Source organism: Schizosaccharomyces octosporus, assembly GCF_000150505.1.
Source record: "Schizosaccharomyces octosporus yFS286 unplaced genomic scaffold supercont6.1, whole genome shotgun sequence".
Classification (NCBI taxonomy): domain Eukaryota; kingdom Fungi; phylum Ascomycota; class Schizosaccharomycetes; order Schizosaccharomycetales; family Schizosaccharomycetaceae; genus Schizosaccharomyces; species Schizosaccharomyces octosporus.
The window spans coordinates 1,145,137-1,171,231 of record NW_013185619.1 but is presented as its reverse complement, the minus strand read 5'-3'; the positions used below and the strand labels follow the sequence as shown (position 1 = coordinate 1,171,231).

At 34.1% G+C, this 26,095-nt stretch overlaps 19 non-coding genes across 19 annotated transcripts; 12 read left to right on the top strand and 7 right to left on the bottom strand.

Moving 5' to 3' along the window:
• Positions 1 to 432: 432 nt before the first annotated feature.
• On the top strand, positions 433 to 547 carry SOCG_16137. The gene has a single exon (XR_001202974.1). It is a non-coding gene; the product is annotated as a 5S ribosomal RNA (ribosomal RNA).
• Positions 548 to 2,916: 2,369 nt separating this feature from the next.
• SOCG_16136 lies at positions 2,917 to 3,031 on the top strand. Its single transcript, XR_001202973.1, has one exon. It is a non-coding gene; the product is annotated as a 5S ribosomal RNA (ribosomal RNA).
• Positions 3,032 to 5,293: 2,262 nt separating this feature from the next.
• On the top strand, positions 5,294 to 5,408 carry SOCG_16135. Its single transcript, XR_001202972.1, has one exon. It is a non-coding gene; the product is annotated as a 5S ribosomal RNA (ribosomal RNA).
• A 2,698-nt stretch (positions 5,409 to 8,106) lies between these two features.
• On the top strand, positions 8,107 to 8,185 carry SOCG_16134. The gene has a single exon. It is a non-coding gene; the product is annotated as a tRNA-Leu (tRNA).
• Positions 8,186 to 10,571: 2,386 nt separating this feature from the next.
• On the top strand, positions 10,572 to 10,642 carry SOCG_16133. Its single transcript has one exon. It is a non-coding gene; the product is annotated as a tRNA-Asp (tRNA).
• Positions 10,643 to 10,949: 307 nt separating this feature from the next.
• On the bottom strand, positions 10,950 to 11,032 carry SOCG_16132. The gene has a single exon. It is a non-coding gene; the product is annotated as a tRNA-Val (tRNA).
• A 456-nt stretch (positions 11,033 to 11,488) lies between these two features.
• SOCG_16131 lies at positions 11,489 to 11,562 on the top strand. The gene has a single exon. It is a non-coding gene; the product is annotated as a tRNA-Ala (tRNA).
• Positions 11,563 to 11,877: 315 nt separating this feature from the next.
• SOCG_16130 lies at positions 11,878 to 11,951 on the bottom strand. Its single transcript has one exon. It is a non-coding gene; the product is annotated as a tRNA-Ile (tRNA).
• Positions 11,952 to 12,464: 513 nt separating this feature from the next.
• On the top strand, positions 12,465 to 12,537 carry SOCG_16129. Its single transcript has one exon. It is a non-coding gene; the product is annotated as a tRNA-Arg (tRNA).
• A 2,165-nt stretch (positions 12,538 to 14,702) lies between these two features.
• Positions 14,703 to 14,775, top strand: SOCG_16128. Its single transcript has one exon. It is a non-coding gene; the product is annotated as a tRNA-Arg (tRNA).
• A 185-nt stretch (positions 14,776 to 14,960) lies between these two features.
• Positions 14,961 to 15,044, bottom strand: SOCG_16127. Its single transcript has one exon. It is a non-coding gene; the product is annotated as a tRNA-Lys (tRNA).
• Positions 15,045 to 15,589: 545 nt separating this feature from the next.
• SOCG_16126 lies at positions 15,590 to 15,694 on the top strand. The gene has a single exon. It is a non-coding gene; the product is annotated as a tRNA-Leu (tRNA).
• Positions 15,695 to 16,399: 705 nt separating this feature from the next.
• Positions 16,400 to 16,471, top strand: SOCG_16125. The gene has a single exon. It is a non-coding gene; the product is annotated as a tRNA-Glu (tRNA).
• Positions 16,472 to 16,924: 453 nt separating this feature from the next.
• Positions 16,925 to 16,997, bottom strand: SOCG_16124. The gene has a single exon. It is a non-coding gene; the product is annotated as a tRNA-Phe (tRNA).
• Positions 16,998 to 19,652: 2,655 nt separating this feature from the next.
• SOCG_16123 lies at positions 19,653 to 19,767 on the bottom strand. The gene has a single exon (XR_001202971.1). It is a non-coding gene; the product is annotated as a 5S ribosomal RNA (ribosomal RNA).
• A 2,315-nt stretch (positions 19,768 to 22,082) lies between these two features.
• Positions 22,083 to 22,197, bottom strand: SOCG_16122. Its single transcript, XR_001202970.1, has one exon. It is a non-coding gene; the product is annotated as a 5S ribosomal RNA (ribosomal RNA).
• An 864-nt stretch (positions 22,198 to 23,061) lies between these two features.
• Positions 23,062 to 23,135, top strand: SOCG_16121. Its single transcript has one exon. It is a non-coding gene; the product is annotated as a tRNA-Ala (tRNA).
• A 2,106-nt stretch (positions 23,136 to 25,241) lies between these two features.
• SOCG_16120 lies at positions 25,242 to 25,312 on the top strand. The gene has a single exon. It is a non-coding gene; the product is annotated as a tRNA-Asp (tRNA).
• A 306-nt stretch (positions 25,313 to 25,618) lies between these two features.
• On the bottom strand, positions 25,619 to 25,701 carry SOCG_16119. The gene has a single exon. It is a non-coding gene; the product is annotated as a tRNA-Val (tRNA).
• Between the last annotated feature and the right edge of the window lie 394 nt (positions 25,702 to 26,095).

Below are 26,095 nucleotides of genomic sequence, written 5' to 3'. Positions count from 1 at the left end.
ACAGCCAAATTATTGTACGTTTGAAATATTCAAGTAGAAAGCAAAGTTTTATAAAATACAACTTTATGGACCCATAAAATTCGTACATTCAGTCTTTATATACCTGGGCGACAGCAGCCTAACACAATGTGGTTCGAAAAAAAAAAAAGAGAAAAGCAACGTGGTTTTATGTCTATAATATTCAACCACCCTCCATGGGCGGTGTAAAATTACCAAAGATAGAAGTGAGTCGAATTGGACCTCGTAGTTCCGTAGGTCCGTAGTTCATGAAGCCAAATAAGAAACTGAACCAGTCAATACAAAGTACTTTAGTACGAGTACCAGTCGAGTACAGATACAGATACAGATACAGATACAGATACAGATACAAGTATAAGTATAAGTATAAGTACAAGTACAAGTACAAGTACAAGTACAAGGAGGAAAGTGTCTACGGCCATACCTAGGCGAAAACACCAGTTCCCGTCCGATCACTGCAGTTAAACGTCTGAGGGCCTCGTTAGTACTATGGTTGGAGACAACATGGGAATCCGGGGTGCTGTAGGCTCTCCTCTTTATTTTTTCATTTTCACTGTCTATTACTTATTTATTTCTTTATTTATTTTCTTTTTTCTTTTTCTTTTTCTCTCTCTTTCTCTTTTTCTTTCTCTTTTACTACTTATTTTATGTTCTTTTAATTATGTATGCATACTCTGCAAGCATCGCATTGCCTTGGGTTGTACTTTTTTCGAGTTATATACTGCTGCTTGCTTACCTTAATGCAGTCAGGCTAGCTGAAAAGCGATAGTCACCACGCCAACCAATCAAGAGCATAGATAGTTATGGAAAAAGCGATTCAATACATAATATACTTATACTTATACAGAAACAGAAACAGAAACAGAAACAGAAAAACGGAAACGAAAACTAAATAAGAATCGCAAAGGCCCAATGTCGTCATAAGCAATGCTTTTTTCGCAAAACAACCAATCCCGATGCTTTGAACACCCTCTCTCTAGACCCTGGTTTCTGTTGTATTTCTCAAGAGCATAGCATTTAGAGGAGGGAGGATTGTTTCAAATCATTACCATTGACAAATGTTGAAAGTAAGACCACCAACACCCAGAGTATTCCAACCTTTCCCTTCGAATCTATTAAAGCCAAATCACTGATCATTCCAAGAAGAACATATACTTATTAAACCCCGTGTAAATATATCATTTGCAGTATACCTTTTGGGGGATTTGTTCTTTTTTTTGTTGCTAAACGATCATTTGTGCGCTTACTTTTTGGTAATAAACAACCTTTTTGGACTATCATAATACAGTCTATCTATCACCCGAAAGCTAGCGTTACAAAATCGTAACGAAGATGTAACGAGTGGGTGACATAATCTCGCTAGTTTATGACATGACATTTAGACATGCGAAATACCATCACCGTGAGTTTGCATCTACGCTGTATTTTTTAAGAGGAGTTTTCCATTAAAAAACGAAAACACAGTGAATTGAAAGCTGTAAAATAAGTTTCAATCCTTTTTTTGAGTGATCCGCGCGGATTGTGAAAGTAGTACTTGAGGACTTTGTTGGGTGATTCTATGTGATTTCGTTTTGGCTGTAAATATCTGAGTATTTTTTGTAATTTAATTTGCCATTGTAAAATGAAAGAAAAAAAAAACAAAACAACAACAACAACAACAACAACTACAACTACAACTACAACTACAACTACAACTACAACTACAACTACAACTACAACTACATCAGAGTTTCAGATTCAGGTGATTCCAAGCTGCTCAATAATGAAAAGTCGTTCAGTTGTCGTTGTTTAGATGGTATTGATACGCTTCTTCCATATTCAGGTAATATTTGTTGAAATTGAAAGAACGGATTGCCAAATATTTCAATTATGTACATAATGTCTGCAACTCGTTATAAACAAACGCGAAAACACTTCTTATTTCGCTAAAAACAAGAATATAGGTATCAGCTATATACATCCGTTAGCTCTAAATAAATAGATTGATTTAGAAATGGCTTATGAACCCAACCAGTATTCAGCCTAAGAAGAATTCGATAATAATACTATACTAGACCCCACCTGTTTAAAGGACATGTTGAAAAAATACATGTCTGTAAATGAATAGCAGCGACTATTCTACATATTCCATAAGCAAATTCTTTTTCTTATCCTAGTCTTTGGTCTCAAAATTTCTTCCCGATACGAAAGTTTTTCCTTGGGTTACTTACTTACTTACTTACCGGCTGTATTGTATTCATTTTGATTTTTGTGATTGGTGAATTCTAACTGTTCTAGTGAATTCAAAGGCTCCGAAACCGTAATCGAAGCCCGCTAATCATTGAATGAAACATGTGAAAAAACTATATGAATTATATTTTAGGCAACTACACTTCGTAAGTGCTTCTTCACATAGCAAATGACTAGAAGAGACGAAGCACGAGTCATATACTAAAAAGATGCGACGACTACTATACTTTCATAACCAAAATATAGTACATTTTGACAGCCAAATTATTGTACGTTTGAAATATTCAAGTAGAAAGCAAAGTTATTTATAAATACAACTTTATGGACCCATAAAATTCGTACATTCAGTCTTTATATACCTGGGCGACAGCAGCCTAACACAATGTGGTTCGAAAAAAAAAAGAGAAAAGCAACGTGGTTTTATGTCTATAATATTCAACCACCCTCCATGGGCGGTGTAAAATTACCAAAGATAGAAGTGAGTCGAATTGGACCTCGTAGTTCCGTAGGTCCGTAGTTCATGAAGCCAAATAAGAAACTGAACCAGTCAATACAAAGTACTTTAGACGAGTACCAGTCGAGTACAGATACAGATACAGATACAAGTATAAGTACAAGTACAAGTACAAGTACAAGTACAAGTAAGCTAAATTAAGGAGGAAAGTGTCTACGGCCATACCTAGGCGAAAACACCAGTTCCCGTCCGATCACTGCAGTTAAACGTCTGAGGGCCTCGTTAGTACTATGGTTGGAGACAACATGGGAATCCGGGGTGCTGTAGGCTCTCCTCTTTATTTTTTCATTTTCACTGTCTATTCTTTATTTATTTCTTTTTTTACGTTCCTTTTTCTTTTTCTTTTTCTCTCTCTTTCTCTTTTTCTTTCTCTTTTAATATTGTCTCTTACTTCTTCCCCTATTCAAACAACTGTCCTCCATTTGTTTTTTCATCACCGTACTTGCTTACCTTAATGCAGTCAGGCTAGCTGAAAAGCGATAGTCACCACGCCAGCCAATCAAGAGCATAGATAGTCATGGAAAAAGCGATCCAATACATAACATACTAATACTTATACAGAAACAGAAACAGAAACAGAAACAAGGAATCAAAGAAACTAAATAAGAATCGCAAAGGCCCAATGTCGTTTTTTCGCAAAACAACCAATCCCGATGCTTTGAACACCCTCTCTCTAGACCCTGGTTTCTGTTGTGTTTCTCAAGAGCATAGCATTTAGAGGAGGAAGGATTGTTTCAAATCATTACCATTGACAAATGTTGAAAGTAAGACCACCAACACCCAGAGTATTCCAACCTTTCCCTTCGAATCTATTAAAGCCAAATCACTGATCATTCCAAGAAGAACATATACTTATTAAACCCCGTGTATATATCATTTGCAGTATACGTTTTTGGGGGATTTGTTCTTTTTTTTTTGTTGCTAAACGATCATTTGTGCGCTTACTTTTTGGTAATAAACAACCTTTTTGGACTATCATAATACAGTCTATCTATCACCCGAAAGCTAGCGTTACAAAATCGTAACGAAGATGTAACGAGTGGGTGACATAATCTCGCTAGTTTATGACATGACATTTAGACATGCGAAATACCATCACCGTGAGTTTGCATCTACGCTGTATTTTTTAAGAGGAGTTTTCCATTAAAAAACGAAAACACAGTGAATTGAAAGCTGTAAAATAAGTTTCAATCCTTTTTTTGAGTGATCCGCGCGGATTGTGAAAGTAGTACTTGAGGACTTTGTTGGGTGATTCTATGTGATTTCGTTTTGGCTGTAAATATCTGAGTATTTTTTGTATTTTAATTTGCCATTGTAAAATGAAAGAAAAAAAAAACCAACAACAACAACAACAACAACAACTACAACTACAACTACAACTACATCCGAGTTTCAAATTCAGGTGACTTCCAAGCTGCTCAATAATGAAAAGTCATTCAGTTGTCGTTGTTTAGATGGTATTGATACGCTTCTTCCATATTCAGGTAATATTTGTTGAAATTGAAAGAACGGATTGCCAAATATTTCAATTATGTACATAATGTCTGCAACTCGTTATAAACAAACGCGAAAAACACTTCTTATTTCGCTAAAACAAGAATATAGGTATCAGCTATATACATCCGTTAGCTCTAAATAAATAGATTGATTTAGAAATGGCTTATGAACCCAACCAGTATTCAGCCTAAGAAGAATTCGATAATAATACTATACTAGACCCCACTGAAAAGGACATGTTGAAAAATACATGTCTGTAAATGAATAGCAGCGACTATTCTACATATTCCATAAGCAAATTGTTTTCTTATCCTAGTCTTTGGTCTCAAAATTTCTTCCCGATACGAAAGTTTTTTCCTTGGGTTACTTACTTACTTACTTACCGGCTGTATTGTATTCATTTTGATTTTTGTGATTGGTGAATTCTAACTGTTCTAGTGAATTCAAAGGCTCCGAAACCGTAATCGAAGCCCGCTAATCATTGAATGAAACATGTGAAAAAACTATATGAATTATATTTTAGGCAACTACACTTCGTAAGTGCTTCTTCACATAGCAAATGACTAGAAGAGACGAAGCACGAGTCATACACTAAAAAGATGCGACGACTAGTATACTTTCATAACCAAAAATATAGTACATTTTGACAGCCAAATTATTGTACGTTTGAAATATTCAAGTAGAAAGCAAAGTTATTTATAAATACAACTTTATGGACCCATAAAATTCGTACATTCAGTCTTTATATACCTGGGCGACAGCAGCCTAACACAATGTGGTTACGAAAAAAAAAAAAGAGAAAAGCAACGTGGTTTTATGTCTATAATATTCAACCACCCTCCATGGGCGGTGTAAAATTACCAAAGATAGAAGTGAGTCGAATTGGACCTCGTAGTTCCGTAGGTCCGTAGTACTGAACCAGTCAATACAAAGTACTTTAGTACGAGTACTTTAGTACGAGTACCAGTCGAGTACAGATACAGATACAGATACAGATACAAGTACAAGTAAGCTAAATGAAGGAGGAAAGTGTCTACGGCCATACCTAGGCGAAAACACCAGTTCCCGTCCGATCACTGCAGTTAAGCGTCTGAGGGCCTCGTTAGTACTATGGTTGGAGACAACATGGGAATCCGGGGTGCTGTAGGCTCCTCTTTATTTTTTCATTTTCACTGTCTATTATTATTTATTTCTTTATTTATTTTTTTGTTTTTTATGTTTCTTTGTTTTGTCTTGTCTTACCTTTTCTTTCGTTTAGTATTTAGTATATTGTCTCTTACTTCTTCCCCTATTCAAACAACTGTCCTCCATTTGGGGATACTGAGACTCATTCCCAGTCGTCATCAGTGTACGTAAGTAAACATCGCCCTTCGCGAGTCTATTACTGTAAATAACCATTCAATAAGACAACGAATTGGCTCGTTATAGATACGTAAATTTTCGATACTACTTGAAAAATATGAAAAACAGACAAGAATGATAAAAAAGATTTGCATACACAACCACCTATGAATGATAGAAATAGTTGAATCAAGGGTGTCTCTTTGCGGCGGAGGCGGAAACAAGTGAGTCTTTTTGCGGATGCAGTATTTCGTTTTGCTGTATGTCATTCAAAATGTTCACATCACACTTACAATCTCTTTTTCTTCTCTTGAAATTAGAAGTTTGCCTGGATGACGATACTATATCCACTTTTTACATCAAGGAAATAGCTAAAGCTGATCAGTAATGTTGGGTCATAATCGTATAATCGGCACGGCAATCACAACAATCGGGTTTCATAACCCAAAGACCATAGGATCAGATGGTTAAAATGTATTTGCTTCCTTGGTGCGTATGAAAACGTGACAACTTTTATAAATTTTGGAATGAAGTGAAATTTACGATACGATATACTAAGATTTATATTCTTGCGTTCGCTATTACAAAATAATGGATGGTACTAATACATAATACAAGTCACTCGAACTAATGCATATGCTGAGAACGGTTTTCTGAACGTAATTCTCCAACAACCTTGGTATACTAAATAAATTGTGTGTCCCTTTACATCAAAGGAAATTATGCAGGTAGAGGGAGAGTTGTTATTGTATTTACATGCCGCTTCATACACAAAGATAGATGCAGAGGAAATGCTTTGAATCTAAAATTACGAGAAGCGATCTTAAGAAATTTGTTCTATATCGCAGAGAGAGAAAGAAATTCTGAACTTCTCTCTCTTTTTTTTTTATTTACAGAATGATACACTTTGCTGTCCTTTCTTTCCTAACCATGATTCAATTGGAAGACAAAAAAAAAAAAAAAAAAACAAAAAGAAAATCTTGAATCGTCACTGCACCATATCGTTTTGAGAACCTTTTCTGTATGTTCTTTGTTAACTACCTAGGGTTACTACTCGGGTTACGACAAAAGCACTGAGTTCTAGTAATTCTGCGATGAGTAGCAGCGTCCCTTTATGGCTTCTTAGAGATTTCTGAGCTGTTATCAGAAAAGTTGGCTAACGAGGCTCAGGACTTATTTATAACAATGCGTGAATATCAGTAATTCTCAGTTTGTATCTGATATCTGATAATATGGCAATAGTAAACATTCGATATACATGTTATTTGTTCGTTTTTTCAGAGAATATAAATCGTCTTGTTTATCCGAATCACCGTGATCTGATAATAACAAGTTGTCGTTGACATGAATAACCAAAAGAAAGTTTCCAACATTCGCACATAAGTCGAATTACACGCGGTGTAATACATCTACATATGTTCCGAAATTTTTATCCCTAATTTCAAATGAAGGAAAAATTCTGCATTGACATACGTGTTTTGGGCCTATTGCAAAGTGTTGATATTTATCCACGATGTTCATCAAGCGTGATAAATATCATGCACGTGGTATTTTAATTATACTGATGATAGCAAGCTCATGCTCATTGCCATGTTACACTGAGGCTTTATTCATTTACTGGTAAAATAAACAAAAGTGCAACAGTAAGACCCAGACAATCGAGATTAGCTTCGTTTTAAGAATGGATCATTAGATCCACCGGAATAATGCGTTGCCCCAGTTCATTATTTAAAATATATTATATAAATATTTTATTGATGGTACTACCCTACGTTGATCCACCCATGTCAACTAGTTTTGTCATATGAGCGAAATACGTGTCTTCTGACAAGGCCGAAACATTGTTTTATATATGATATTTTTGTGTTTTTGCAAAATATAAACAAAGACACTTTACTAAAAGTAACAGCTATCCAAAATGTAATATATATGTCTATCTAAAGATAAAAATTTTCAGATTGGATTATATATTTGTTAGATTGGCTTTATAAACCCAATTTTCATCTTATTTAGCTAATCAAGCCACTAAACTTAGAAAAATACTTTATTCAAAGAAACTAAGTAGAATTCAACATATAATGACACTTACAACTTTCAAACTCTTAAATACTCAGCTTAATAATACAATACCATAAAAACCTAGCTAATACATATATCACCACTTTTATTAATATATATTATAGACAACAACAAATGGGTTTATATGTAGTTATGATCATTTATTGTTTAATATAAATGTTGTCAATGATGGGATTTGTCCCCTCCAAAGCATACGACATTTCGCTGCCATAATATGAAGCGAGTTTATTTCCGCAATAATTTACTATGACGATCGAAAATATGATATCAAAGAGTATTCGTGTTAAGGAATAGGGTAGTAGTACTTTCCCGAGGTAGGGAGTAGAGTACGATACTGAGGGGTGTGTCATGGATAAAAGATGTATATCAAAGGAAGCACATAGCACATACCGTACAGATTTTGCATTTACAAGTATCTATCAACAGATGGAAGGGTGTCCGAGTGGTTATGGAGCTAGTTTAAGGCACTAGTGCGAAAGCTCGTGGGTTCGAGTCCCACCCCTTTCAGTAACTTTTTCTACTTTTTTTAATCCCCAAGTCATCAATACATATCTGGGACACAAAGACTATTAAACCTTTAATATTTTATTCTAATTTAGTTCAATTTGCAAAATAACGAGAAACATGATGAGAGGGTACGTTGTATTCATACGGGGAATACTCGCTCAGTTTAAGTTGATTCATATAACCAACAAGTCCCTGACACATGATCTATTGAGATTTGCATCTAAAAAAAGATCAAGGAGTGCTTCTTCGCCTTGGTCGAATAAATTAAAATAAAAAAAAACAACTTTCTCGGTTATTGCTTTCGTATTAATTAGGAGAATTACGTATGTATCCAGAAGCGCGCTTATCAATAGTTATTTCTTATATATTCAACCATATTCATGACCCCATTATTCTTTAAGGGGATACTCGGAAAGTAGCTGCGTAAGCAGTAATTTCTATGTGCTCAGGTTTTTATCTCATCATCATCAGATTGTTCATGCCTAATATAACAAAAGTCGGCTAAATAATCATAGTTAATTTTGGGTCTATTGAGGATATTTCAATTAGATTACCTGCCGTAAGACCGTGAACTGTAATAAACTAGACAATCCGTTTAACTCTTTATATCAAGTCAAAATAGTATCTTTATTTTGAATCCTCTGCCTGAACTTTATCGACGAGTCTTTCCGTCTTTACGCTTGCATTTTTCGTTCTCTATTTATTAGACGACTGCAGTTTAACTAATCCAAACAGATAAGACTATCATCATATCATCATACATTATATATTATATATTATATATTATATATTATATATTCATATCACCAAAGAAAATGCTCGCAAGACAAGTCCATTCCATTCATACACTTGATCTACTCTAGTTCTGAGTAAATAGTTTGCATATCTGCATATTCAAAATATATTGTTATGATATTGATGACGCTACTTGGTCACCAAACTAATAAATGTAATTAGGATAAAGTCTTCTGTTATTATATGCAACCTTAAACAACTATTTAGTGTTCATACCTATACCTATAATGGTTCATACTAGAAGTGTTCCTTTAAAGCACTATTTCTAAAACTCAGCTATGGTGTTGGTTCTGACGATCAATTGAATAAAGAGTCGCTATATTATTTTTAACAACCGAATTGGATCTAAATGACGTACACTGATTGGCATATGACTTTGACTAAGTCAATATTTTAACGAACTTACAATGAATGAAAACAAAAATAAAGAAGTTTAAATTCAATAAGAATAAATAAAGGTTACGAACAATATAATTTATAAAATCGATGATCCTTGGTATCTTAATGAACAAAGCCATCTGGCGACAATCAAAGGCAAGCATTGCAGAATGCTTCTGACAAATTTTATATTATAGATGAATTAAACGGGTGCTTATAAATCTATCTCAGTGGCTAAAAGTTAAGCAATAGCGCGAAAAGGATATTTTCTTGAAGTTGAGAAGGTTGCTTGGTAAATTACTCAAGAATTCTATGCTTAACATCTTTCGCAAATAAATTCTTGCTACTAAAATAAGATCTATAAAACATTTTAAAAAAACAAAATTATTTGAATGATATAGATTGCCGTTGCGTAGATCCACATGCATATATGAGATGCTTAAATGCTAAAATTCTCCTTTTGTCAAGCGACTTCTAAAGTAAGAAGAATAGAGAAGCAATAATGACCGAATAAGAGAGGATGAGTAAATGATTTGTTATACCAGAATATGGGAAAAGTGAAAATGGTCAATATATATATATATATTATATTTGATACTTTAACAGTAGTTGAAATAGATACCGGATACACCTACTATTAGAAAATCGAAATAGATAGCTTCAATGATGAAATGTCATTGGGTTTTAAATCTATGTCGATATGTTACTAGAAGATATAGCTTTAAAGATCCATCGATATATCAGCATATCGGTAGTTCGTTGCCGAACCAGTGAAAATGAGCGAAGAACAAGGTGAAAGTCAATATTACCAGGATAAATCAGGCTGGTTTTGTGTATCGATGATGCCACAAATTGCGTAAAGTATCGTTTTTTAAAGGCAACAATTCCCAAGTTTCAAGTATTTTTTACCTCAAAGTTATTGAACTTAAGAACTTGATTTTGATAAACTAGGGACAATGCATAAAAAAGAGTAAAAGAACAGTTCGGTAGATTTGATAGCTTTTGGGGAATTCTTCGCTTGTAAACTATTTTAGTATTACATTTCTTGCTGAACATGGTTTCTATATATAAGGAGTTGTTTTTTTCACGTTTTTCAGGAATGCATGTTCCATCATACGAAGGGATACAACGAAAAGGTAAACAAAGAAGCTTTTCCACTGACTAACAACCTGTAGGTACTCTTATTTGCAAGCTTGCAGTGGATATCAACAAATCTTCCTTAGTATAGGGGTAGTACACCAGCCTGTCACGCTGGCAGCCCGGGTTCGAATCCCGGAGGGAGAGTAATTTCTGTTTTTCCTTTTCCCTTTTTCAATTTTTCTTCTTCCTTGTGTTTTCTTGTTTGTATTGTTTCTTTAATTCTACAGTTAGTTTCTGCATCCATAGCGATATTTCCTTCGTCAGTTGCAAAGTAAATCATGGTGTGATGGGTGACAGATGCAGACCATGCCGTTCAGCAACCGCAAACAAGGCAGCGAAAATCAAGTGTGTATTATTTTTATATAAAAGATCTGCAATGATCCAACTATAGAATTCACCGAAAGAAAAAGAAACTCGAAGAAATGAAAAATTTGAAAAAAATTGAAGGCTATGACCGTGCCAAGACTCGAACTTGGGACCGTCTGCGAACATCAAATGTTAAGCAGAAATTATAACCATCTAAACCACACGGCCTTCGTTGATGTTTAACAACACATATTAATTTTGATACTTCAGGCTATGAGATGACAATTATTTTCTCGTTTCATGCTCAACCAGCTGTTTCTAAGTGTGTGCAGTTTTCCAACACAATAGCCTGAATTTCTATAATAAAACGGCCTAAAGCAGCAAACAAAATAATCAATTTATACGCATACCACTTCACTCGCTTTCACAATACGAAAAAAAATAAAGAAAAACTAAAGACGACAAAACAAAATAAAAACTACCTTTTTGGTCTTTTTTTATTTAAATCCTTGTAACATACAAATGTAGAATGTCGAATTGTCATGAATATATATATACATATATATATCAACTCTGAAATACGCAAATTTGTCGAAAGAGTACCTAATTACAGATTCACATTTTCGAATTGTCAGATATAGAGAGCTGTTTACATAACATAGAAAAGAATAAGATATCAACCAAGGGCATGTGGTGTAGATGGTTATCACGCTTCCTTAGCATGGAAGAGGTCCCAGATTCGAGTTCTGGCTTGTCCAATTTTTTCCCTGTTCAACCTTCTTCAAATTTCCCTTTGCTTTTTACTTGAATTAGAATCCTTTTTTTTTATCTCTATTCAAATTTGTTCTAACTTGCTTTACGATTTAGTTTAGTTTACTTTGATTTCATCTAGTTTTGTTTTGTTTTGTTTCGCACAGCGGTCATTCAACTCTGCGATAAAATATACAAATAGATAGGTATTTCATTACGACAAAAAAAAGAAAAGAAAAAGACAAAGAGAGTGATTAAAGGTAAATGTAAGATAGAAATAGAAAGAGGGAAAAAATGGAAAAAGGAAAAAAGAAAAAAAACAATGGTCACAGCCAGGCTCGAACTGGCGACATTCGACTTATTAGATCGACATGATAACCAACTACATCATGCGACCATTTGTTGTAAGTGTTTTTCTATAAACATTCTGTTTGCTTTGTAACTTACGCACCTATTACCTTGCTGGTTGCTGGTTTTGTATGTACGTCGTCGGCACACGCATACCAAAATTCCACAGGCTTGTCATTAAAGTCAAACAAATAGAATCGAAAATGAAAAATAGAAAAAGTAGAATTAAAAGAAAGAGATAGAGAAAGAAAAAATATAATAAAGTTTACTATGAACCATTAATATCACTGATCACAAACAGAGTCCTAGAAAGTAAAGTGTATCTTTATGCTTTGCTTTGTTTTTTTTTTTTTTAATTATTTTTTTGCTTTTCTTATCGACCAAAGAGCGATTACTTAGTTACAACGATGGCTGGACATATATGTCACATTATTCTAGCATCACATTAGGATGTAGTATTAAGATACAAAAACGGCTATTAGAAGAAGCGAAAGAACCAAGCGATATTAAAACTCAAACAGAGATGGATCAAAACATTATAAAGGAAGTTCCCTTAAACGAAGGCCTCGTGGCCCAATGGTCAAGGCGCCTGACTACGGATCAGGAGATTCCAGGTTCGACTCCTGGCGGGGTCAAATTTCTTTTTCTTTTGCTGTCTTCTTTATTTATTTTTACTTTATCTTTATTTATGTTTCGCTGTTTGTTTCTTCTTCTCTTTGTATCTTTGGCTTCTTATTTTCGTTATTGAATCTTAAATAAATGGGTTTCCATTGTTTTTTTTTGGATTGGTTTGGTTTGTTACACATACTTTGTCTACCGTGCTATATAAAATAGGACTTATTCTACATGAGGTATCGTGACTAGCCCAGTGAATGTACATTTCAATTCATTTTATTTTCAAATCTCTTATACTCAGATTCTATTCCGAAGCTACGCAGAACATCACGTGGCCGTATGTAGAATTGCTTTTAATTTGCTATTCTCTGCAAATTGACTTTTTGTTTGTAAAAAGCATAGATTATCTTTCAGAAACAGTCCAATGAAATCATTTCTTTTTTTTTATTTCCTTAACCTTGGTATGTTTTTTGATTTCTCTTGCATTCGCGCTAACTGAATTAATCAAAACCTATTCCTAAAAGTTGCGAAACAATCTTCATGTATCGTGCCGCAGTTCATAATGAACGAATTCGAATAGTATATGTATTACTTGCTGGAAATAACAAAATCCATTATAAATAGTAATGAAAACAAACTTACAAACACATGGTTATAATATGTTTTAAGACGAATGCAAGAACCCTTCACTCATCTCAATGCGCACATATAGATATTAATTACGGACTAATTTGAAAGCTTCAAATAAAAGTAAACCTATTAGTAAAATAAAAACTAAACACGGTATATCAAATACCATGAAAGGAATGTTACACAAAATGCTGTGTCATTATGACTGTGATAAAGTTTATACGAACTGTAATAGTTAAATCGTAACAGTTGACGTTCGCTATTCTCTTGTATAGGCTTATGTGCATGCTGTATCACACTGTATAAGATTCTGAGAACGTATGAAAAACTAAAACATAGTGAAAGCCTCCAGAAAGCTTATGTGAATGTTATGAGCGATCGAAAACGAGATTTGAAACCTGTCAACTTAACAACTCTCAAAATGGCTAGTGATGGTGAACCTTGCTGTCATAATAGCTCTTTATTTTTAAGTATACATCTATTTGGGTTTCCCACACTAGAGAAGCATCTATATTTCATATATAGTAGATTTCACTTTGGTGTTATGTTTTAGATCTAAACTACTCACAAAAACTCTCTTACGAACCTCAGTGAATATTAGTGAATTCTATTTTATCGCTTCGGTGTTTAATATACTACAGCCATTTAACTTGAGCCGAAAACCGATTGCTGTGTAAGCTTCTTTTTCTTTTTCTTTTTATTTTGTTTTATTACTTCCTTTTTCTCGATCTAAACAAGAAATGATTATGAAATTTGTGGATGATCTCAACAGTAATTATATATTTTAAACAAATCCTTCTTACTTTGATTACATTAAGCATATGGAAAGGTTTACTAAATCCAAAAGGAAGATAGATACATTTCAATTATCATAATCCAAATTGTTTATTAATAATCCTATCTCTCATTATATATTGATCAGAAAAGTGAGAAATAAATGACATTTACATCTATTCAAGTGCGTAGGTAACTTGGCAAACAAACATACCAGCTTAATAGCTTCTCAATATACTATAGAGACTATAAAGACAACAGTAGGCAAAGAAACAAACAAAATGAATAGAGAAACGTATATATATATATATATATATATATATTTTAAAGAAAACAGAAAGATGCAAGTCTTTATTTAAAGGGGTTAACGTTGTGGTAACTAATTGCTAGCTTGTAAATGATCTAAAATGATATTCAGGTCTAATATTAGATAAGCTAATACTTTTATTTGGTTTGGCTTTAAGCTATATAAACAACAACATGTAGGAATATAAGTGCATGGTTTGCAAGTAGTAAAATTGACGTGGTTTAACTGGATTTAGGTCGCGCAGAATGGTGTGTAAATACGTTAATGAAGTATATATATATATATAGTAGGCGATAGAGACATGGCTTTCGGAATAACAGTGTAAATTATTTTACGCCCATTTGCTGTACCGCGTATAAACGTTACATCTAAAAGAAGGAAGACACCTTAAATAACAATACAATTATAGATTTTGACGTATGATGTTTATTACGGTACTTACATTAGAATTGTACGCTGGTAGCTAGTAACGTAGGCCTCGTGGCCCAATGGTTAAGGCGCCTGACTACGGATCAGGAGATTCCAGGTTCGACTCCTGGCGGGGTCAATTACATTTTTTCATTTTTACCAACTCGAAACCTTGGTTGGCCTTTTTTGAAATCATCCTCAGTTTGTTTTTTCAATTTTCCTCAAAACATCATGGAAAGTTAATTACTCATAATTTGCTTCCACTTACTTACATATGACTTGAAAATAGAAAAAAGCTAAGAAGATAGCTACAGCAAAAAAGAACTCCCAAGGCGAGACTCGAACTCGCAACCTTCTGATGACCTTTCATAAGAGTCAGACGCTCTAAACCGATTGAGCTACCCGGGACTCGTTATGATAATACCATCTGTGTAATTTTTTGCTCTTTTATTAACTAGCAATCTTTGATGATTTAAAAGTCATGTTTGATAAAAGTTTTCTCTCCATGTTTGGATGGAGGATATATCAATATCATAAATCTTGATCATACTAATATCTTGCTTCACATTGGTTTTTTTTTTATTTTTTTTACTTTTTCTTTTCTTTTTTTCTCGTTCGAAAAGTAGCAATGACCGGCGTAAATATCAATATGAAATTCCAGATAAATAGTTGGTTAGTTAGTTAGTTAGTTAGATAGATAGATGTATAATATATTGTAACAATAGACTAGAATGTATGAAATGAAAGGGATGAATACGGAGAGGATGGGTTACACAACACGATGCAACATCTATATGTATACTTTACCCATCCGCCAACCAGCTTAATCAGCTTGTTCATGGTGATGGATGGTCGAACACGAAAGCGAAAAGAATAAGAAAAAAGAGGAAAAGAAGTGGGTCGAAGTTACGAAGGGATTGAGATAGATTATAGAATAGAAAGAGTCATCGAATGGCCAGTTGGCCGAGCGGTCTATGGCGTAGCACTCAAGTGAAAACTTGGACTGCTGAAGTCTTGCTATATCGAAAGATGCGAGGGTTCGAATCCCTCACTGGTCAAATATTTTTTCTTTTTTCTTTTTTCCTTTCTCTTTTCTTTATTTTCTCTTTTCTTTATTTTCTCTTTTTCTTTATCAATTGCTCATTCAATTATTTTATTTATTTCCTTGCTCAAATTTTATCCTGTTTCTCCTATTTTATCCTGTCCCATCCTATCCTATCAAAAAACAACTTCTCTTTGTTCTGTTCCGTATATTCTCTTTCCCTAGACATTTGGTTGAAGCTCATGCCTCTATAACTTGTTTGTATTCTCATCGCTATTGTAATGATTGCTGGAACAGACGATACCATATTCTAGATCACGATGCTTTTGTATCGATCAAAGTTATTGCCTAATTTATTTGCATTTACGAAAAACCAGTGTCCAATTTACTACTAAATTTTTTATGTGAAGGAAATAAAAAAAAATAAAAGTAAAAAAATAAAGCAAGTAACAAACGTAATCTTTAGTTTACAATTCAGCTGGGGTTATGTACACGCTTTGTTCCGTATTTCGTGACTCCTTCTCGTAGTCTACTATGTTTATATGTCTATATGTTTATATTCTTATTGCTTACTGCTTATTGTTTATTGCTCTGCCTCTCTTGTCAAAGCTCCGCCCGGTACTGCACTACCACCCAACTTAACCAGCCATTATTCGATAACATAACGAAGAATAGCTAATAATAGCTGGTAGTTAAATTCAACGTTTCAAGGATTAAGAAATCCGTCATGGTCCAGTGGCTAGGATTCATCGCTCTCACCGATGCGGCGGGGGTTCGATTCCCCCTGACGGAGAAAGATCTTTTTCCTTGTCAGAATTTTTATGCTAATTCATTGTGTTACACGAAGCTAAGAAAAAATTTTAAAAGAAAAGAAAATAAAGTAAAGTAAAATAAAATAAAATAGAATTAGAATTAGAGTTACATCAAACATTTTGCTTGATAGTCTCTGGCAAGACAAAGACATCTTCAATGTCAAAATGAATGGCTGGTTATTTTGGTTGTAAAGTCTCAATCACTTTGAACGAATTACATTGGCATCCTGGTTCACAGCCCTCCTTCACTTCTTTTCAGTATGTCTTTCTCTTTTCGATTGTTGATTGTTGATTTGCATTTGACCCAAAGTCGAGTCACCCTTTCGTCCACCTGACCTAATTGTCGTCAATAACAACGATACAATGGAAGCATGAACCAACCCAAGTCAGGTTCAGTTTAAAAGGATACGACGATGAAAAAAAAGGAAAAAATTTGTCACAAACCGGGATCGAACCGGTGACCAACAGATCTTCAGTCTGTCATGCTCCCAACTACACCATTGCGACTTGGATGATCTCTCATGCAAATAATACATATCTAAAAGGAAAACAGTATGAACAGTATGAAAAGCACATGTCATATGCTCTTTTATAGTTTCTATCTTTTGTCTTCCATCATCCAATTTCACCTTTTTATATTCCGTACTTTTTTTCTACTGATCACTTTCACTCTGCTTTGGCTGTCATTATTGGCCGCAACGGCTACTTATGTACACCTACCAGAGGAGAAAAGGGTGGCCCCGTTAGCTTCATTAGTAAACATACAAGGCAGTATGAACGCCAACTTACTCAAGGGTAAAAGTATAAGAATTATTCTATAAAATATAATAATGAATTTGATTTTGAACAACAGTTAGTTGGCATTATTGATGCTAATGGTTAATAAAACAACCAACATATGAAACACGTGAATTGTAAAATGCGGTCTGTTAAATAAGAGTAATTTTGAGCTCTTGCATTGTTGCAATTCCCTCTTTGTATTCTATCTCATTTCAGAGTTCAACCTCTATTATCTTTTATAAACTATAAAGACAGGGCTTATGTCATTACTTTGCTCCCAATTGAGTATTGCTCAGGATCAACTGTTGTTGTTTAATTTAAACTCATGGGGGGGTAAAGGCTCTACTGTATTCACGTCCAGTAATATGCGGGCAATGACGACTGTTTGAATGTCGTACTTCAAAAATTTGGCACACTTTTCGAAACAATACTCGCTTGTACCGTTTCATTTCTTACAGTAATCGCAACCGATGTTATTACGTAAAATAGTATGGGTGAAGAATAAGCGAATGTATTATAGCATAGTATAACACACCAGGGCGTCAATTCAGAAACAATAGCATCATTATTAAAGCTCGCATCAGTATGGACGGTGTAACATTAGTCATTCACAATGAAATATTAACTGATCTTTCAAGCGAACATTGTTGGTGATGTTTGATGTCATGATTGAAAAAAAATACCAACGATAAGTCATGATGTAACATGGATAAAACGGCAGATCCGTCTCTATAATGCATTGACTTTATTTTCTGTTTAAAATAAATGGTGACGAATGTATTTCATGTCCTTATTGAAAGGTAATTCCCAATGGAGCCGCCCCCTCCTTTCAATCAAATAAGCAAATAAGGATCTTCTTATGTGTATTTATTCATCGATCCAACTCATACTGAAAGTCATGTCATAATCACACCAACTTCCAAAGTTATATAAAAAAATAAAAAATACAGTCCATGACTCAATCCCGGCCATTAGTTATCGTGCTACTCATCGCAGAATTGCTAGAACTCAGTGTTTTTGTCGTAACCCGAGTAGTAACCCTAGGTAGTTAACGAAGAACATACAGAAAAGGTTCTCAAAACGATATGGTGCAGCGACGATTCAAGATTTTCTTTTTGGGTTTTTTGGTCTTTTTTTTTCTTCCAATTGAATCATGGTTAGGAAAGAAAGGACAGCAAAGTGTATCATTCTGTAATAAAAAAAAAAGAAAGAGAGAGAAGAAGTTCAGAATTTCTTTCTCTCTCTGCGATATAGAACAAATTTCTAAGATCGCTTCTCGTAGTTTTAGATTCAAAGCATTTCCTCTGCATCTATCTTTGTGTATGAAGCGGCATGTAAATACAATAACAACTCTCCCTCTACCTGCATAATTTCCTTTGATGTAAAGGGACACACAATTTATTTAGTATACCAAGGTTGTTGGAGAATTACGTTCAGAAAACCGTTCTCAGCATATGCATTAGTTTGAGTGACTTCTATTATTTATTAGTACCATCCATTATTTTGTAAGGCGCTGAACCTGACTCAAATTGCAAATTGAACATCGTTATGAGCAAGCTGGTAGGATGACGATGAATTTTCGTTCAGGGATTACCTACAGATTTGAGATTTAGTACGAGTCGAGTTTCAAAATGGATGCTGAGGACACTAAAAAGTGGAATTGGTCGGCTTTACAACGGTTGGCTATCTTATATCAATGCAAGTATTATTCTATGGAATGGTTTTCTTCTTTAAGGCAGGCCCACCCAACTCCATATTTAGCAATTAATAACTTTCTAGACTAGAGGTGCCGATTATACGATTATAACCCAACATTGCTGATCAGCTTTAGCTATTTCCTTGATGTAAGAAGTGGATATAGTATCGTCATCCAGGCAAACCTCTAATTTCAAGAGAAGAAAAAGAGATTGTAAGTGTGATGTGAACATTTTGAATGACATACAGCAAAACGAAATACTGCATCCGCAAAAAGACTCACTTGTTTCCGCCTCCGCCGCAAAGCGACACCCTTGATTCAACTATTTCTATCATTCATAGGTGGTTGTGTATGCAAATCTTTTTATAATTCTTGTCTGTTTTTCATATTTTTCAAGTAGTATCGAAAAATTTACGTATCTATAACGAGCCAATTGAATGGTTATTTACAGTAATAGACTCGCGAAGGGCGATGTTTACTTACGTACACTGATGACGACTGATGACGACTGGGAAATGAGTCTCAGTATCCCCAAATGGAGGACAAGAAGTAAGAGACAATATACTAAATACTAAACGAAAGAAAAGGTAAGACAAAACAAAGAAAAAGAAAAAGGAACATAAAAAACAAAAAAATAAATAAAGAAATAAATAATAATAGACAGTGAAAATGAAAAAATAAAGAGGAGCCTACAGCACCCCGGATTCCCATGTTGTCTCCAACCATAGTACTAACGAGGCCCTCAGACGCTTAACTGCAGTGATCGGACGGGAACTGGTGTTTTCTCCTAGGTATGGCCGTAGACACTTTCCTCCTTCATTTAGCTTACTTGTACTTGTACTTGTACTTGTACTTATACTTGTATCTGTATCTGTATCTGTACTCGACTGGTACTCGTACTAAAGTACTTTGTATTGACTGGTTCAGTTTCTTATTTGGCTTCATGAACTACGGACCTACGGAACTACGAGGTCCAATTCGACTCACTTCTATCTTTGGTAATTTTACACCGCCCATGGAGGGTGGTTGAATATTATAGACATAAAACCACGTTGCTTTTCTCTTTTTTTTTTTTTCGAACCACATTGTGTTAGGCTGCTGTCGCCCAGGTATATAAAGACTGAATGTACGAATTTTATGGGTCCATAAAGTTGTATTTATAAATAACTTTGCTTTCTACTTGAATATTTCAAACGTACAATAATTTGGCTGTCAAAATGTACTATATTTTTGGTTATGAAAGTATACTAGTCGTCGCATCTTTTTAGTGTATGACTCGTGCTTCGTCTCTTCTAGTCATTTGCTATGTGAAGAAGCACTTACGAAGTGTAGTTGCCTAAAATATAATTCATATAGTTTTTTCACATGTTTCATTCAATGATTAGCGGGCTTCGATTACGGTTTCGGAGCCTTTGAATTCACTAGAACAGTTAGAATTCACCAATCACAAAAATCAAAATGAATACAATACAGCCGGTAAGTAAGTAAGTAAGTAACCCAAGGAAAAAACTTTCGTATCGGGAAGAAATTTTGAGACCAAAGACTAGGATAAGAAAAAGAATTTGCTTATGGAATATGTAGAATAGTCGCTGCTATTCATTTACAGACATGTATTTTTCAACATGTCCTTTAAACAGTGGGGTCTAGTATAGTATTATTATCGAATTCTTCTTAGGCTGAATACTGGTTGGGTTCATAAGCCATTTCTAAATCAATCTATTTATTTAGAGCTAACGGATGTATATAGCTGATACCTATATTCTTGTTTTTAGCGAAATAAGAAGTGTTTTTCGCGTTTGTTTATAACGAGTTGCAGACATTATGTACATAATTGAAATATTTGGCACTCCGTTCTTTCAATTTCAACAAATATTACCTGAATATGGAAGAAGCGTATCAATACCATCTAAACAACGACAACTGAATGACTTTTCATTATTGAGCAGCTTGGAAGTCACCTGAATTTGAAACTCGGATGTAGTAGTAGTAGTAGTTGTTGTTGTTGTTGTTGGTTTTTTTTCTTTCATTTTACAATGGCAATTTAAAATACAAAAAATACTCAGATATTTACAGCCAAAACGAAATCACATAGAATCACCCAACAAAGTCCTCAAGTACTACTTTCACAATCCGCGCGGATCACTCAAAAAAAGGATTGAAACTTATTTTACAGCTTTCAATTCACTGTGTTTTCGTTTTTTAATGGAAAACTCCTCTTAAAAAATACAGCGTAGATGCAAACTCACGGTGATGGTATTTCGCATGTCTAAATGTCATGTCATAAACTAGCGAGATTATGTCACCCACTCGTTACATCTTCGTTACGATTTTGTAACGCTAGCTTTCGGGTGATAGATAGACTGTATTATGATAGTCCAAAAAGGTTGTTTATTACCAAAAAGTAAGCGCACAAATGATCGTTTAGCAACAAAAAAAAAGAACAAATCCCCCAAAAACGTATACTGCAAATGATATATACACGGGGTTTAATAAGTATATGTTCTTCTTGGAATGATCAGTGATTTGGCTTTAATAGATTCGAAGGGAAAGGTTTGAATACTCTGGGTGTTGGTGGTCTTACTTTCAACATTTGTCAATGGTAATGATTTGAAACAATCCTTCCTCCTCTAAATGCTATGCTCTTGAGAAACACAACAGAAACCAGGGTCTAGAGAGAGGGTGTTCAAAGCATCGGGATTGGTTGTTTTGCGCATTGCTTATGACGACATTGGGCCGTTTCTGTTTCTGTTTCTGTTTCTGTTTCTGTTTCTGTTTCTGTTTCTGTTTCTGTTTCTGTATAAGTATTAGTATGTTATGTATTGGATCGCTTTTTCCATGACTATCTATGCTCTTGATTGGCTGGCGTGGTGACTATCGCTTTTCAGCTAGCCTGACTGCATTAAGGTAAGCAAGCAGCAGTATATAACTCGAAAAAGTACGGTGATGAAAAACAACCCAAGGCAATGCGATGCTTGCAGAGTATGCATACATAATTAAAAGAACATAAAATAAGTAGTAAAAGAGAAAGAAAAAGAGAAAAGACAAAACAAAGAAAAAGGAACGTAAAAAAAGAAATAAATAAAGAATAGACAGTGAAAATGAAAAATAAAGAGGAGAGCCTACAGCACCCCGGATTCCCATGTTGTCTCCAACCATAGTACTAACGAGGCCCTCAGACGTTTAACTGCAGTGATCGGACGGGAACTGGTGTTTTCGCCTAGGTATGGCCGTAGACACTTTCCTCCTTAATTTAGCTTACTTGTACTTGTACTTGTACTTGTACTTGTACTTATACTTATACTTGTATCTGTATCTGTATCTGTATCTGTAGATGAAGCAGGTAGTTGTAAGAGACTAATAACCCTTTTGTTTCACCAAATGTTTGGTCTTTACATGAATGAATGCCATTCATATAACGATTTGTAGAGGATCGTACGTAGTCTAGACTTTGCTTTAACTTCTCTTGCATTGATGGTTTAATACTCGAATTATTATTTTTGACGTGTATATTTTTTGAAAATATTGCCTGAAACCCCTTTTATGAGCTGTACCGTTTTATGGTAAATTCACTTTGCTACAGCAACGATTAACCGATCTCTGAGTTATGGAAGACTATACCTTGGTATGCTTATTCGTTAATTAGAGGGGTTTGACAAAATAAATAGAAAATAGAAAATAAAAAATTGAAACTTTGAAACTCTTGAAAAGGAGATAGGAGGTCCATCTCCATACCTTACAACAAGGTTAACTTGGTTTCCCAAAGCTAGATGTGGATACAAGTATGATGATTTCCAATAGTGGATATTAGATAAAAACGTATCATATTATAATCCGTAACTTCATCTAATTATGTAACTATTTATTACGGACTTAGTTAGATGAACCTAAGACGAAAAGCATCGCACAGTCGAAAATGTTAGAAATTTCCATTTAAGATAAAATTCAATAAAAACATACTATTATAGCCATATTTTCGGAGGTTTGACTGCATTAAAGATGTAGTCTTAGCGGCAATCTAACAGCGTTTGGAACAATCTTACCGCTAAATTACTGTTTGAATTAGTAAAATAATAACGGTGATTTCACCTAAAAACCGGGCATGTGGTGTAGATGGTTATCACGCTTCCTTAGCATGGAAGAGGTCCCAGATTCGAGTTCTGGCTTGTCCAATTTTTATTCACAATAGTCACTCAGCCAGTCTTGAGAGTATGTTTTTTAAATGGAACTATAGTTGCACATGATTTTGTTTATACCAGCCTTGCCAAATACTTCAAAGCTTCTGTGATAAAAGCTTTCGAACACGATTATAGGCCATTTCCATATGAACATCAATGGACCACAAAGCTTCACCAAAACTTTTACGGGTTTCAAAAGCAAGGGATTAGTTGTGCAATGTGATATTTTTTGTCAATCTTCAAGTTCACGAAAAAAAAGTAGTTATTCATTTTTTTTCATTGTTTTTTTTTTATATCTATACGCTGACTTGATAAAAACTGTAATACGCATTAATATCTGTATAATAAAAATGCTTCTGAAATGAAAACGGCACATAACCTTTGTGAGTGTTACATATCTATTCGTTATTTATTTATTTATTTTTTTATGTTTATTGTTTCTCTAGTGATTCTATAATTAGATTTGTGAATGGTAAGCCAATCGATTGATTAAAATATATAAGATTTATCCTTTTTTTTCGATAAACTGTTCTGTACTTTTGTTTTCTTTTGCTAGACATTTTCATAATATTTAGGTAAAATTAACAGTCTTTATTGTTTCTATATCTTATTCATGGATAGCTAAAGAACCATTGGAATTATTACAAGTTGCAACATGAGACGGCCCTTCAACTCAATTTGGTTTTGCCATTCCTACCTTGTAGACAACTTTTTGGATGTTTGACTCATATACTATGTAAGACAGTACAAATTAACAGGATTTACTAAACCAACGTGCAACTATAAGTATTATCGTTTCGGCGAAAGATCAAGTAGCAACTTTTGTTTAGTGTATCTGGTTTCGCTTGATATAATACGCTAACTGTCTACCAGTTATACAAAGCAAGCAGAATCTTTTATTTTTAAGATTTTATTGAATTCATTGTCCCTTGTACATGAATCAAGCTGAATTAATGCAAAACTTTTTCCTTTTTTCTTTTTGTAATAGTAAGTTTCGGTTGCCTAAATTATATATTATAAATCATAGGCGGAAGTCATGATAACTTAGATTATGTAGATGTGTATGCTGTTTCAATTTGATATTTTATTATTTCCGAAATCTTTGAACCATATACTTACTACATATCGCACATGATCACATACATCGGCTAAATAAGATAAAAAATCATAGACAAGAACTGGAAGACATCAGAATAAACACTGAAATAAATAATAAAAAAACTTAAAGAAAGTCACAAACAGCTATTAGTTGTTACCATAGATGGCTTGCACCGTTAATGCTAATTTTCAGCCATTGAGATCTAGTATTCTTCATGTCAACTTGATGTTTCCAAATGTGCATACTTGATAGTTCTGGGCGTCTATCATATCAAAAACACAACTAACGGACATGTGAAAAAACTTTAGTCTATGTGAGAACTGAAAATGGAGCACAAAACAAAAAAAACAAAAAAAAACAAAAAACAATGTTCTTACAAGATTTAGCAAAATCATGTTTTGTGCCTCAAAAGGTATACTCAGCGGTATCTAACGTATTAAACAAATTTAAGAATATAATATATTATGCAACAAAGATATAGTATCAAAATATACAACCAAACATCATAGTACAAAAAAATTGTACAGTAATAATGCACCACGGCGGTTCACATTGCGTGGTAAAACATGAAGATTCGGTATGCTTTTATAACAAACCATTTTAAGCAAATCTTGATTGAATCAAGTAGATCATGAATAATCCAGTTGTGATTTAAATTGCTGGTTTCAGTTCAATTCGCTGATTCCAGGCGACTAAAAATAGAGAGTGTACTTGCGCTGCACTGGACTTGACTGAACTGGGGACATTATTAAGGACGGTATATTCTGTTACTGAAAAGCATTTCCTATTCTTTTTTTTTTTTTAAATGGAGTTTAGACGTCGATTTTTATAAACAAATTTATTAGAAGTTTGAAAGTTTTTCATTGGTTTTAAAGACTGATTATTAGTTATTTAAGATACTTAAAACAGAAGCACAATACCATGTAGTACCATAAGTACCTCTACTTTTTGAAATAGTTATTTAATGTTATGTAGTTTAGATTGCAGTTGATATCAACAAATCTTCCTTAGTATAGGGGTAGTACACCAGCCTGTCACGCTGGCAGCCCGGGTTCGAATCCCGGAGGGAGAGTAATTTTCTGTTTTCATTTTTCCTTTTTCCTTTTTTCTTCTTCCTTGTGTTTTCTTGTTTGTATTGTTTCTTTAATTCTACAGTTAGTGTCTGCATCCATAGCGATATTTCCTTCGTCAGTTGCAAAGTAATCATGGTGTGACGGGTGACAGATGCAGACCATGCCGTTCAGCAACCGCAAACAAGGCAGCAAAAATCAAGTGTGTATTATTTTTATATAAAAGATCTGCAATGATCCAACTAATAGAATTCACCGAAAGAAAAAGAAATGAAAAAATTGAAAAAAATTGAAAAAGTTGAAGGCTATGACCGTGCCAAGACTCGAACTTGGGACCGTCTGCGAACATCAAATGTTAAGCAGAAATTATAACCATCTAAACCACACGGCCTTCGTTGATGTTTAACAACACATATTAATTTTGATACTTCAGGCTATGAGATGACAATTATTTTCTCGTTTCATGCTCAACCAGCTGTTTCTAAGTGTGTGCAGTTTTCCAACACAATAGCCTGAATTTCTATAATAAAACGGCCTAAAGCAGCAAACAAAATAATCAATTTATACGCATACCACTTCACTCGCTTTCACAATACGAAAAAAATAAAGAAAAACTAAAGACGACAAAACAAAATAAAACTACCTTTTTGGTCTTTTTTTATTTAAATCCTTGTAACATACAAATGTAGAATGTCGAATTGTCATGAATATATATATACATATATATATCAACTCTGAAATACGCAAATTTGTCGAAAGAGTACCTAATTACAGATTCACATTTT